We start from the raw sequence: 10,667 nt of genomic DNA on the forward strand, positions 1-10,667 counted from the left end.
TAACCAATTCCCTAAGAAGAAAGGGTGAAGTCAGCCACTGTGTTCAAGACTTAAAATGTTGCTCACAAGTGATGTGGAGACCTTGACACTATACAGAGACCCCCTCCAAGCAGCATACACATGACAGGAACTGTGGGCTTGATGGAGTGTTAGTAGGGAACACACAGCCCCTAAGCTATGGGTCTCATGTGAAGGGATTTCAATTAGACTAACACTCTTGGACTCTCTCCCCTGTTGGAGTTGTGTGTGTGTGTGTGTGTGTGTGTGTGTGTGCATGCGCATGTGCACAGTCATGTCTGACTCTTTGCAACCCCATAGACTGTAGCCCACTAGGCTCCTGTGTCCATGGAATTTTCCAGGCAAGAATATTGGAGTGGGTTGCCATTTCCTTCTCCAGGGAATCTTCCTGACCCAGGGATAGAACCCACATTTCTTGCAGCTCCTACATTGGCAGGCGGATTCTTTACCACTAGTGCCACGTGGGAAGCCTGCTGGGGTTAGAAGGGCCAAACTGACAACAAACAAACAAACAAAAAACCTTTTCCATATCTGTGTTCTAAACCAATATTTTGGGAGAAAATGAAGTTCAGAGATGAAACCCTCTGATAAAGCCCAAAGATAACAAAATCCAAAGAATTAAAGTGCACATGTCAAAATGCCCTGCCCTTGTTTGAAAAAAATTAAAGACATCCTTGAATGTCAACTCCGTGTAGTCTCTTCTGGGGGTGTTCCTGAGCCAGAGAGAGCTGTATGTCCCTCAGCAGAGTCAGCTGCAGCTCCTTTCTCCCTGGAATAAGTCAGTTCTTTAAGACCTCTTTGGTTCTATCTGTTCAGTTCCCATATTTTGATGAGTCTCATTCTTTTAAAGAGTTTGAAGTGTTAAGAGGAAGCAGAATATTTTTGCAGCATGGCCCCTCACATACCTATCAAAATTAGGAAACAAAGAACTTCCTACCTATAGAATAATAGCTAAACAAAATGGTTTTCCCAGAATCAAGTACTTGGTGTCCTCAGAGATTTCCAGCAGAGACTTAGGATCCGAGAGAAGGAAAGATCTTGGTCTCAGCTTCCCAGACTGGTTGTCAGTTTGTCAATGTAGATGGTCCAACTGTGAAGGTAAACTCAACTGGGAAAAATCTTTTCATTAGAGGTTTACTTGGCATCATGTTTAAAAAGCCTCAGATGAGAGGAAGATCTGTCTATGCATTTATGCGGTTATCTGAGACAGAGGGAACTGAATCACTCCTGCCTTCCTGCAAGTTTAGAAATGTACAAAAGTACTATAGAGGCCTCAGTCTTCCTCTTGGCGATTAAAGATCTCTTCAAGGCACTTTCCACTCTGAGCCCTCCTACTGGATTGAGCAGGGCTTCTATCATGTCCTGGCACTCTCTTAGAACATACGTTTTCAGTCTTTTGCCTCAGCAGCTGTTTTCATTGACTTTGGCGAAGCAATCTGCTTCTAGGCAGGCTTTCTCCAGAGGCATCTTGACTCTGCATGGTGCAGACTGACTGAGCATGTGACATCCTACAGGAATCCAAGAAATCCCTTCATGCTTCCCTCTCTGGGCCAGAATGCAAAATGGAATTTAGAGCAGCCACGCAGCGCCACCTTACACATGCCTGTCATGGCCAATTTCCTGTTAAAAGCTCTTTGGTGGTCTTTAGCAGGTGAAGGGCCAGCTGCCTTCTAGATCAAATGCAGTTAAGGAGAGATCCACATCATAATTGGGTACACAAAATAATTAAAAATTAGGTATGAAAGTGAATATTTAGAGTTGGCAATAATCATAAAAATATAAAATTAAAACATGAAAATAGCAAACATTCATTAATCAATTGCCAGACATACCTCTAAAATACTTTCATCCTACATTTTCTGTCTACCTATTCTTTAGCCATTGCTTCACATTTTATGACAATATTTTCTATAAAAAAGGATAACTAAATCTTTCTTATAGTGTAGTTAATCTTAAAAAATTGTTTTAGTTTAAATATAGTTGACTTACAACATTATATTAGTTTCAGGTGTTCAGTTCAGTTCAGTTCAGTCACTCAGTCATGTCTGACTTTCTGCGACCCCATGAATCGTAGCACACCAGGCCTCTCTGTCCATCACCAATTCCCGGAGTTTACTCAAACTCACGTCCATCGAGTCAGTGATGTCATCCAGCCATCTCATCCTCTGTTGTCCCCTTCTCCTCCTGCCCCCAATCCCTCCCAGCATCAGAGTCTTTTCCAATGAGTCAAATCTTCGCATCAGGTGACCAAAGTACTGGAGTTTCAGTTTTAGCATCATTCCTTCCAAAGAACACCCAGGGCTGATCTCCTTCAGAATGGACTGGTTGGATCTCCTTGCAGTCCAAGGGACTCTCAAGAGTCTTCTCCAACACCACAGTTCAAAAGCATCAATTCTTTGGTGCTCAGCCTTCTTCACAGTCCAACTCTCAGGTGTACAACATAGTAATTCAAAATTTTTATAGATTATACTCCATTTAAAATCATTACAAAACATTGGCTGTATTTCCTGTGCTGTACAACTTATCCTTGTAGCTTATTTATTTTATACATAGTTATTTGTGCTTCCTAATCCCCTACCACCAACTTGGCTCTCTTCCCTTCCCTCTCTTCACTAGTAACCACTAGTTTGTTCTCTGTATCTGTGAACCTGTTTCTGTTTTGTTATATTCACTCATTGTTTTCTTCCACATATAAGAGATAACATACAGTATTTGTCTTCCTCTGCCATTTCACTAAGCATAATACCCTCTAGGTTCATCCATGTTGTTGCAAGACAATTTCATTCTTTTTTATGACCGAGTAGTATACCACGTGTGTGGAGTATACCATTCTTTATCCGTTCATCTGTCAATGGGACACTGGTTACTTCCATGTTTTGGCTATCGCAAATAACGCAATTATGAACACTGGCGGAGAGGCAATGACAAGCCACTCCAGTACTCTTGCTTAGAAAATCCCATGGATGGAGGAGCCTGGTGGGCTACAGTCCATAGCGTCGCAAAGAGTTGGACACGACTGAGAGACTTCACTTTCACTTTTCACTTTCATGCATTGGAGAAGGAAATGGCAACCCATTCCAGTGTTCTTGCTTGGAGAATCCCAGGGACGGGAGAGCTTGGTGAGCTGCCATCTATGGGGTTGCACAGAGTCGGACATGACTGAAGTGACTTAGCAGCAGCAGCAGCAGCAGCATGAACAATGGGATGCATGTATCTATTCAAATTAGTGTTTTCATTTTTCTTCAGATATATACCCGGGAGTGGAACTGCTAGATCATATGGTAATTCTATTTCTAGCTTTTTGAGGACGGAGAAGGTGATGGCATCCAACTCCAGTATTCCTGCCTGGAAAATCCCATGGATGGAGGAGCCTGATAGGCTGCAGTCCATGGGGTCGCTAAGAGTCCGATATGACTGAGCGACTTCACTTTCACTTTTTGCTTTCATGCATTGGAGAAGGAAATGGCAACCCACTCTAGTGTTCTTGCCTGGAGAATCCCAGGGATGGGGGAGCCTGGTGGGCTGCCGTCTGTGGGGTCGCACAGATTTGGACATGACTGAAGTGACTTAGCAGCAGCAGCAGCAGCTTTTTGAGGAACCTCCATGCTGTTTTCCATAATGGCTGCACCAGTTTGTATTTCTACCAACAGTGCACAAGGGTTCCCTTTTCTCCACATCTTCACCAACATTTGTTACTTGTAGACTTTCTGATGATAGCCATTCTGATAGGTATAAGGTGACAGTACACTGTGGTTCTGATTTGCATTAAGCATTTTTCAATTGACAGGAAGCATAAAACAGTTTGTAGTGCTAATGCAGGTTTGTATACTCATAGCAATTTTGATAAAGTCTGTTTCCTATGGTTCCCATCAAAAAAGGTGTATGGTGAAAATTCACAGTTTAAATGCCGTATTATTGAGCATATCCCCTGTGTACTCTGTCTGTGAGAAGAGAACCCTGTGCTGATGACAGAATTTTCCTTAGAGTAGTTTCTGGCTCTACCATTTCAAATCTAGTTTTTTCCTCCAGGACTCCCAAGTTTTCTGAGCCAGACAGTATAGCACATACTCACATTTCGATAGAACCTTACCCCTGACCTCCACGTCAGCAAATGAGAAGAGTCATCACAGTGGACAGTGAGAGCCATTTTGGGAGCCATTTCTACACTAGGACAACCAGCAAAAACATATCTATACACAGAATTGGGTGCAAATTATATAAATAGATCCCACGAAACCCATGTATTTCCAACTCAACTACCTCTTAGACAAATCCCTGAAATGCCTGAGTGATCGAAGGGAAAGAGACAATGGCCTCAATCCACTGAGATCACCTTACTTTTGTACATTTTTATAGAAGCATATGACCACTATTCCTTTCCCTCTTCTCTTTCCTTCCTGAACAGCTTATTCCTAAAGCCAGCAAGTAGGACAGCGCAGAGACATGCTGGCTGGCTGGAGGAGCAGGGTGATGCTTGGTGGCTCAGAGTGCCGTAGATAGCAACATGGTGGTGGAGGAGTCTCACTTGTGCTGAGAGAGAAGGGGGTGGATGGGAGGCCCTACAGTGGCTTAGAGCTCGGTCTCTCTGACATTCCTGCCACAAATGCATGAACTGAATCTAATCATGAGGAAACACCAGATAAACCTCAACTGAGAGACATTCCATAGAATAAATGTCAATGTCGTGAACATTAAGGGAAGCCTGGGGAACTACCCCAGACAAAGAAGCAAAGGAGACAGCATAACTAAACACAACATTGTAAAGCAACTACACTCCAAGAAAATTTTAAAAAACAGAGATACGACAACTAAGGCCAACTTGATTCTGAACTAGATTTGAGGGTTAGACAGGAGATTTGAGGGTTAGTAGTTTTACTTAGGTAGTGTTTACTTCCTGATTTTGAGGGCTGTGTTGTGGTTCTGTAGAAAAATACCATTTTTTGGAAGAAACACACTAAAGCACTAGGAGCTGATGGAGCATCAGATTGGCAGCATAACCTCAGTGGTTGTTGGGGGACAGAATTCCCAGTATTACTTTCCTGTAACTTTGTATGTCCAAATTACATTAAAATGATACAAAGGATGGCCATGTGAACACATTAGCAGGGTCTCTTAGGACCTTGGCAAGGGCCCACAAATGTGAGGGGATCTGAAGGTTAAGTTTCATGAACTTCACTGCCTCTAACTGCAGGCAATATTCTATCCATTGTTGTCTGAAAAGCCAAAGCAGCAAGACAGCTTTCCTATAATTTAGTCCTTATCTTAGGCAAGGATTTCTGAAGTCTCTGCGGCCTCCCTACCTCTGCTGAGACCCAATGCGGTGGAATGAATATGTTCTGAACAAGGTTCAAAGTCAAGGAGCAACAGTCTGCACTCTGAGGCCCAAATGACCTAAGGCCCTCTGGGTGGTGCATTTGCTGGGCCCACATAGCTCTATGCATATTTGCTAAGGCCACTATGTGTGTGTTAGTCACTCAGTCATGCCCGACTCATTAGACCCCATGGACTGTAGCCCACCAGGATCCTCTATCCATGAAATTCTCCAGGCAAGAATACTGGAGTGATTACCATTCCCTTCTCCAGGGGATCTTCCCGACCCAGGGATTGAACCCAGATCTCCTGCATTGCAGGCAGTCTCTTTAACATCTGAGTCACCAGGGAAGCCTCTTAAAAAAATATGGGACACTTCACAAATTTGCTAAGCCTGGCTTGGTACTTACGGCCAGTGTTTTGCTTGAGGCTCAGGGCAGACTATCTGATATTCAGTGACCAAACTCCTTTCTCCACCCACCACTTACAGCCGGCTTACATATCATTTGCTTCATGCCCAGGACTTGGCATCCTACCTGGAAGACAGAAGTCAGAAGTGAACAAGAAACCCTCTAATTTTTTCTTAAAATCACCACCCTTCACTCCCTTTTTGGTATGCTCAGCTCAGTCCCCTCCTCCTTTCTACAGACCTGTATGTCTGCAGAGTACAATCTCATCTGTCCTCTCAAGGAGGCACCTTGAAGGCAGAAGGCAGAAGTTTGGGTATGTAAATTAAATCCAGAAGACTGTGAGCAAAGTCCATTTGGCTGCACATTTAAGCCACTCCAATCTGCATGGTAAGTCACATGTCCGACTCTTTGCAACCTCATGGATGGTAGCCCTCCAGGCTTCTCTGTCCCTGGGATTTCCCAGGCAAGAATAGTGGAGTGGGTTGCCATTCCCTTCTCCAGTGGATCTTCCCAACTCAGGGATCAAACTCAGGTCTCCCACATTGCAGGAAGATTCTTAACTGACTGACTTACCACAGAAGCCCAAGAATACTGGAGTGAATAGCCTATCCCTTCCCAAGGGGATCTTCCCAAGCCAGGGACTGAACCAGGGTCTCCAGCATTGTAGGCAGATTCTTTACCAGCTGAGCTACCAAGGAAGCCCAGGTCATGGTTAGCATAAGGCATATTGTCTATACAGTTTAGGCACGGTGAGTCACCTTTGTTTCTTAGGGAAATTTTTACATCAGTGTAGGGGATGTTTACCAGCCAAGTTACCAGACACCAGCCAAGGACCAATCTTGCAAGCAGAGCTTTTTAAGGACAGTAGTCTCAGGTCAGATGTGTTAACTGTTCTGCACAGAAGGAGATGGGAGATCTCAAGTATGGTAGTTAAGTTTCTACCTTAAGCATGTCAATATAGAGTGCTGTCACTTACAGAGATGGAGGAGACAAAGGAAGCACAGATTTATGGGAGAATTTTAATATTTCAGTTTTGAACATATAAAATTGGAGACAACTGTATATGGGATATCAGGTTAAACTATGCTGTTGCAGTTGTAAACAACCTTAAAATGTCAGTGCCTTAACATAACAAAAGTTCACCTCTCACGTAAGTTACGTGTCTTTTACGGCTTGATGAGAGTGTGTTGGGGTGGTGACTGATGGAGACTCCACCATCTAGAAATTCAGTTGTTATATAAAAAGACACATCTGCTTTCCTATGCTTCGGTCTGGGAGTGACACTGCATTTTCACCCACAGCACACTGGCCGAAACTAGTCACACAGCCTCAACTGACTGTAAGTGGGGCTGGGCAATGTGGGCTAGGAGATGGGATGTTTGAAGGACACCACTGTTTCTGGCACAATATCCAGGTGGGAAAAGTATGCAGACATCCATAGAAATGAATGTTGTGTAAACTTTCATTTTGGAGTTGTAAGCAGATAGGTGGTATATAAAGTCATTGTCACTTTCTCACAATTGTAATCTCAATGGCCAAATACAGGTTGTGTTATCACCCTTTTCTGGTTTGAAGAAGCAAATTCAGATTGGTGGATACTCTTCAAACTTTCCTGTAGTGATACTGCTGCTGCTAAGTCGCTTCAGTTGTGTCCAACTCTGTGAGACCCCATAGACAGCAGCCCATCAGGCTCCCCCACCCCTGGGATTCTCCAGGCAAGAACACTGGAGTGGGTTGCCATTTCCTTCTCCAGTAGTGATACTAGCAACATACAAAGGTTCTCACTAGCTCGCAAAATGAACTTTGGTTATTACTGAAGACAGTTTTTGAACCTCTCAGAAGGAAAGGTTTGGTCTCAGAAAAACTTGCCTACAAACAGCTTGATCCTAAGAGCAAGAGTAGGTTAAGACCAGTGGTTAAGACCCTGTGTTTCCAATGCAAGGGGTGGGGTGGGGTGGGGAGCACCAGGTTCGATCCCTGGTCAGGGAACTGGATCCCATGTGCCACAACCAAGAGCCTGCATGGCCCAACTGAGGAAAAAAAGATCCTACATGCCACAATGCTGGGGAAGATTGAAGGCGGGAGAAGGGGACAACAGAGGATGAGATGGCTGGATGGCATCACCGACTCGATGGACATGAGTTTTAGTAAACTCCGGGAGTTGGTGATGGACAGGGAGGCCTGGCGTGCTGCAGTCCATGGGGTCGCAAAGTGTTGGACACAACTGAGCGACTGAACTGAACTGACATGCCACAATGAAGATGGAAGACCCAATGTGCCGCAAGTAAGACCTAGCACAGCCAAATAAATAAATTAATTTTTTAAAAAGAGCAGGGGGTTCACAAAGGTGGGAAGGGACATTTGAAAGTATTTATAGACAAAGATATGGAGGGGCAAGATCACAGAGAAATAGGTGTTTTTGGTGACTGGGAACAAAACTTTCCAGGGCTACCACTAGGTGTCACTAGTAGGAAAGGGAAGGCTGAAGAAACAACTGGAGGAAGGCACAGACATAAAAATTAGTTCCAAGGAGAGAAGTAGAATCTACCCTCAAATGTTCTCAGGTAGAACTTTGTGGAAGTGTTGCCCACACTGACTGGAACTGTTCTATTGCAACAAAAGGAAGGGGAGAGGGAGGGAGAGAAGGAGAAAGGAAGGAAAGGAGGGAGTGAGGAGAGGAAAAGGAAAATGACAGTAGGAATCATTAATTTTATTCTGAATGTAATGACTCTGGGGCTTCCCTGGTGGCTCAGATGGTAAAGTATCTGCCTGCAATGCAGGAGACCCAGGTTCGATCCCTGGATCGGGAAGATCCCCTGGAGAAGCGAATGGCGACCCACTCCAGTATTCTTGCCTGGAGAATTCCATGGACAGAGATGCCTGGTGGGCTATACTTTGTGGAGTCACAAAGAGACACAACTCAGAGACTAGCACATTTTCATAATGACTTTCAAATGGGCTTTATGGGTCCCTGCTGTTAGCTCATGCCCTGTGCCAGGTAGGCTGGGCACATAGCTTTGTGTGTGTCTCAGAAGTTGAGAGAGGTGGTTTATTCTGCCACCCACTATAGTTTTCCAAGCATTTCATATTTTCACATGACCAATCATATTAATACTTTAGGTAAAGGTATAAGAAACTTTTTCATGTCTTTCGCTTTTGTGTACCCATGAGTGATCTGCTGTGATCCCAACCCGACTACATATCTGCTGAGGTCTTCAATTAATTCAAAATCAGATTTAAGATCAGTGGATCTAAGATGTGGCTTATTTTAATGCCCCTGCGTGCACGCATGCATGCTTAGTTGCTTCAGTCACGTGCAACCCTTTTCAACTCCATGGATGGTAGTCCTCCAGGCTCCTCTGAAGTCCATGGGATTCTCCAGGCAAGAATACTGGAGTGGGTTGCCATTCCCTTCACCAGAGGATCTTCCAAACTCAAGAAATCAAACCCGTGGTTCTTACGTCTCCTGCATTGGCAGGTGGGTTCTTTACCACTAGCGCCACCTGGGAAGCTCCTTAATGCCTAAACTGTAACAAAGCAAAAAAGAACTTTTCATTAAAAGTTCTTATATGGTTCTTCAATGACTCAAGCTGAGTATTGCTAACACACTCCATGTGCTGGTAAAATAATCTGAGACAGTTAACAGATAATTTAAATTATAATAAGCCCAAATATATTTTATTATCACTTTGGTAAAGCATGAAGTTCCCTAGTGGTCCAGTGGCTAAGACTTTGCATTCCCAAAGCAGGGGGACCTCGTTTGATCCCTGGTCAGGGAACTAGCTCCCCAGTGCTTCCAGGGTATGGCCCCCTTAAAAAATAGCTAGGTACACAAATTCATTATTCTGAGCTTCTCAATCTTTTACACATTTTGGCTTATAGAGGGGAAAAAGGGCATTTATATGGCATACTGGGGTCAATGAACTAGGTCCTGGGGTTTCAGCTGCCCCTGACCCATTGGGCCTCTCTAGCATCTTCAATCAATATGTCAGCATGTTAAAAGCAGACTGTGGCTTTCAACCTTAAAGTTGCACTGGAATCACTGAGGAACTTAGAAAAAAATATGTTGATTCCCTCTCCTCCCATGACCCCTAGAGATTTACTTGATTGGTCTAGAATCATGACTCCCAGGTGACTAAAGTGTGACCAAAGAACCACTGTATTAGAAGATAGCCAGGGAAACTTTAAAAACCTATCAGACTCACACATGTACCCCAATATTCAGAGTAGTATGAATGTGAGAGCTGGACTATAAAGAAAACTGAGCACCGAAAAACTGATGCTTTTGAGCTGTGGTGTTGGAGAAGACTCTTGAGAGTCCCTTGGACTGCAAGGAGATCCAGCCAGTCCATCCTAAAGGAAACCAGTCCTGCATGTTCATTGGAAGGACTGATGTTGAAGCTGAAACTCCAATACTCTGGCCACCTCATGCGAAGAGCTGACTCATTTGAAAAGACACTGATGCTAGGAAAGACTGAAGGCAGGAGACGAAGGGGACAACAGAAGATGAGATGGTTGGATGGCATCACTGACTCAATGAACATGAGTTTGAGCCAGCTCCATGAGTTGGCGATGGACAGGAAGGCCTGGCGCGCTGTAGTCCATGGGGTTGCAGAGTCAGACACAACTGAGCGGCTGAACTGAGGACATGGAAGCAACCTAGATGTCCATCAACAGATGAATGGATAAAGAAGATGTGGTACACATATACAACGGAATATAAGCGATAAAAAAGAACAAATTTGAGTCAGTTCTAGTGAGAGGGATGAACCTAGAGCCTGTCATACTGAGTGAGGTAATTCAGAAAGAGAAAAAATAAATGTATTATATCAACGCATACATATGGAATTTAGAAAAATGATACTGACGAACCTATTCACAGGGAAGGAATGGAGACACAGGTATACAGAAGGGACTTATGGACACAGT

Source organism: Budorcas taxicolor, chromosome 7, assembly GCF_023091745.1.
Source record: "Budorcas taxicolor isolate Tak-1 chromosome 7, Takin1.1, whole genome shotgun sequence".
Classification (NCBI taxonomy): Eukaryota; Metazoa; Chordata; class Mammalia; order Artiodactyla; family Bovidae; genus Budorcas; species Budorcas taxicolor.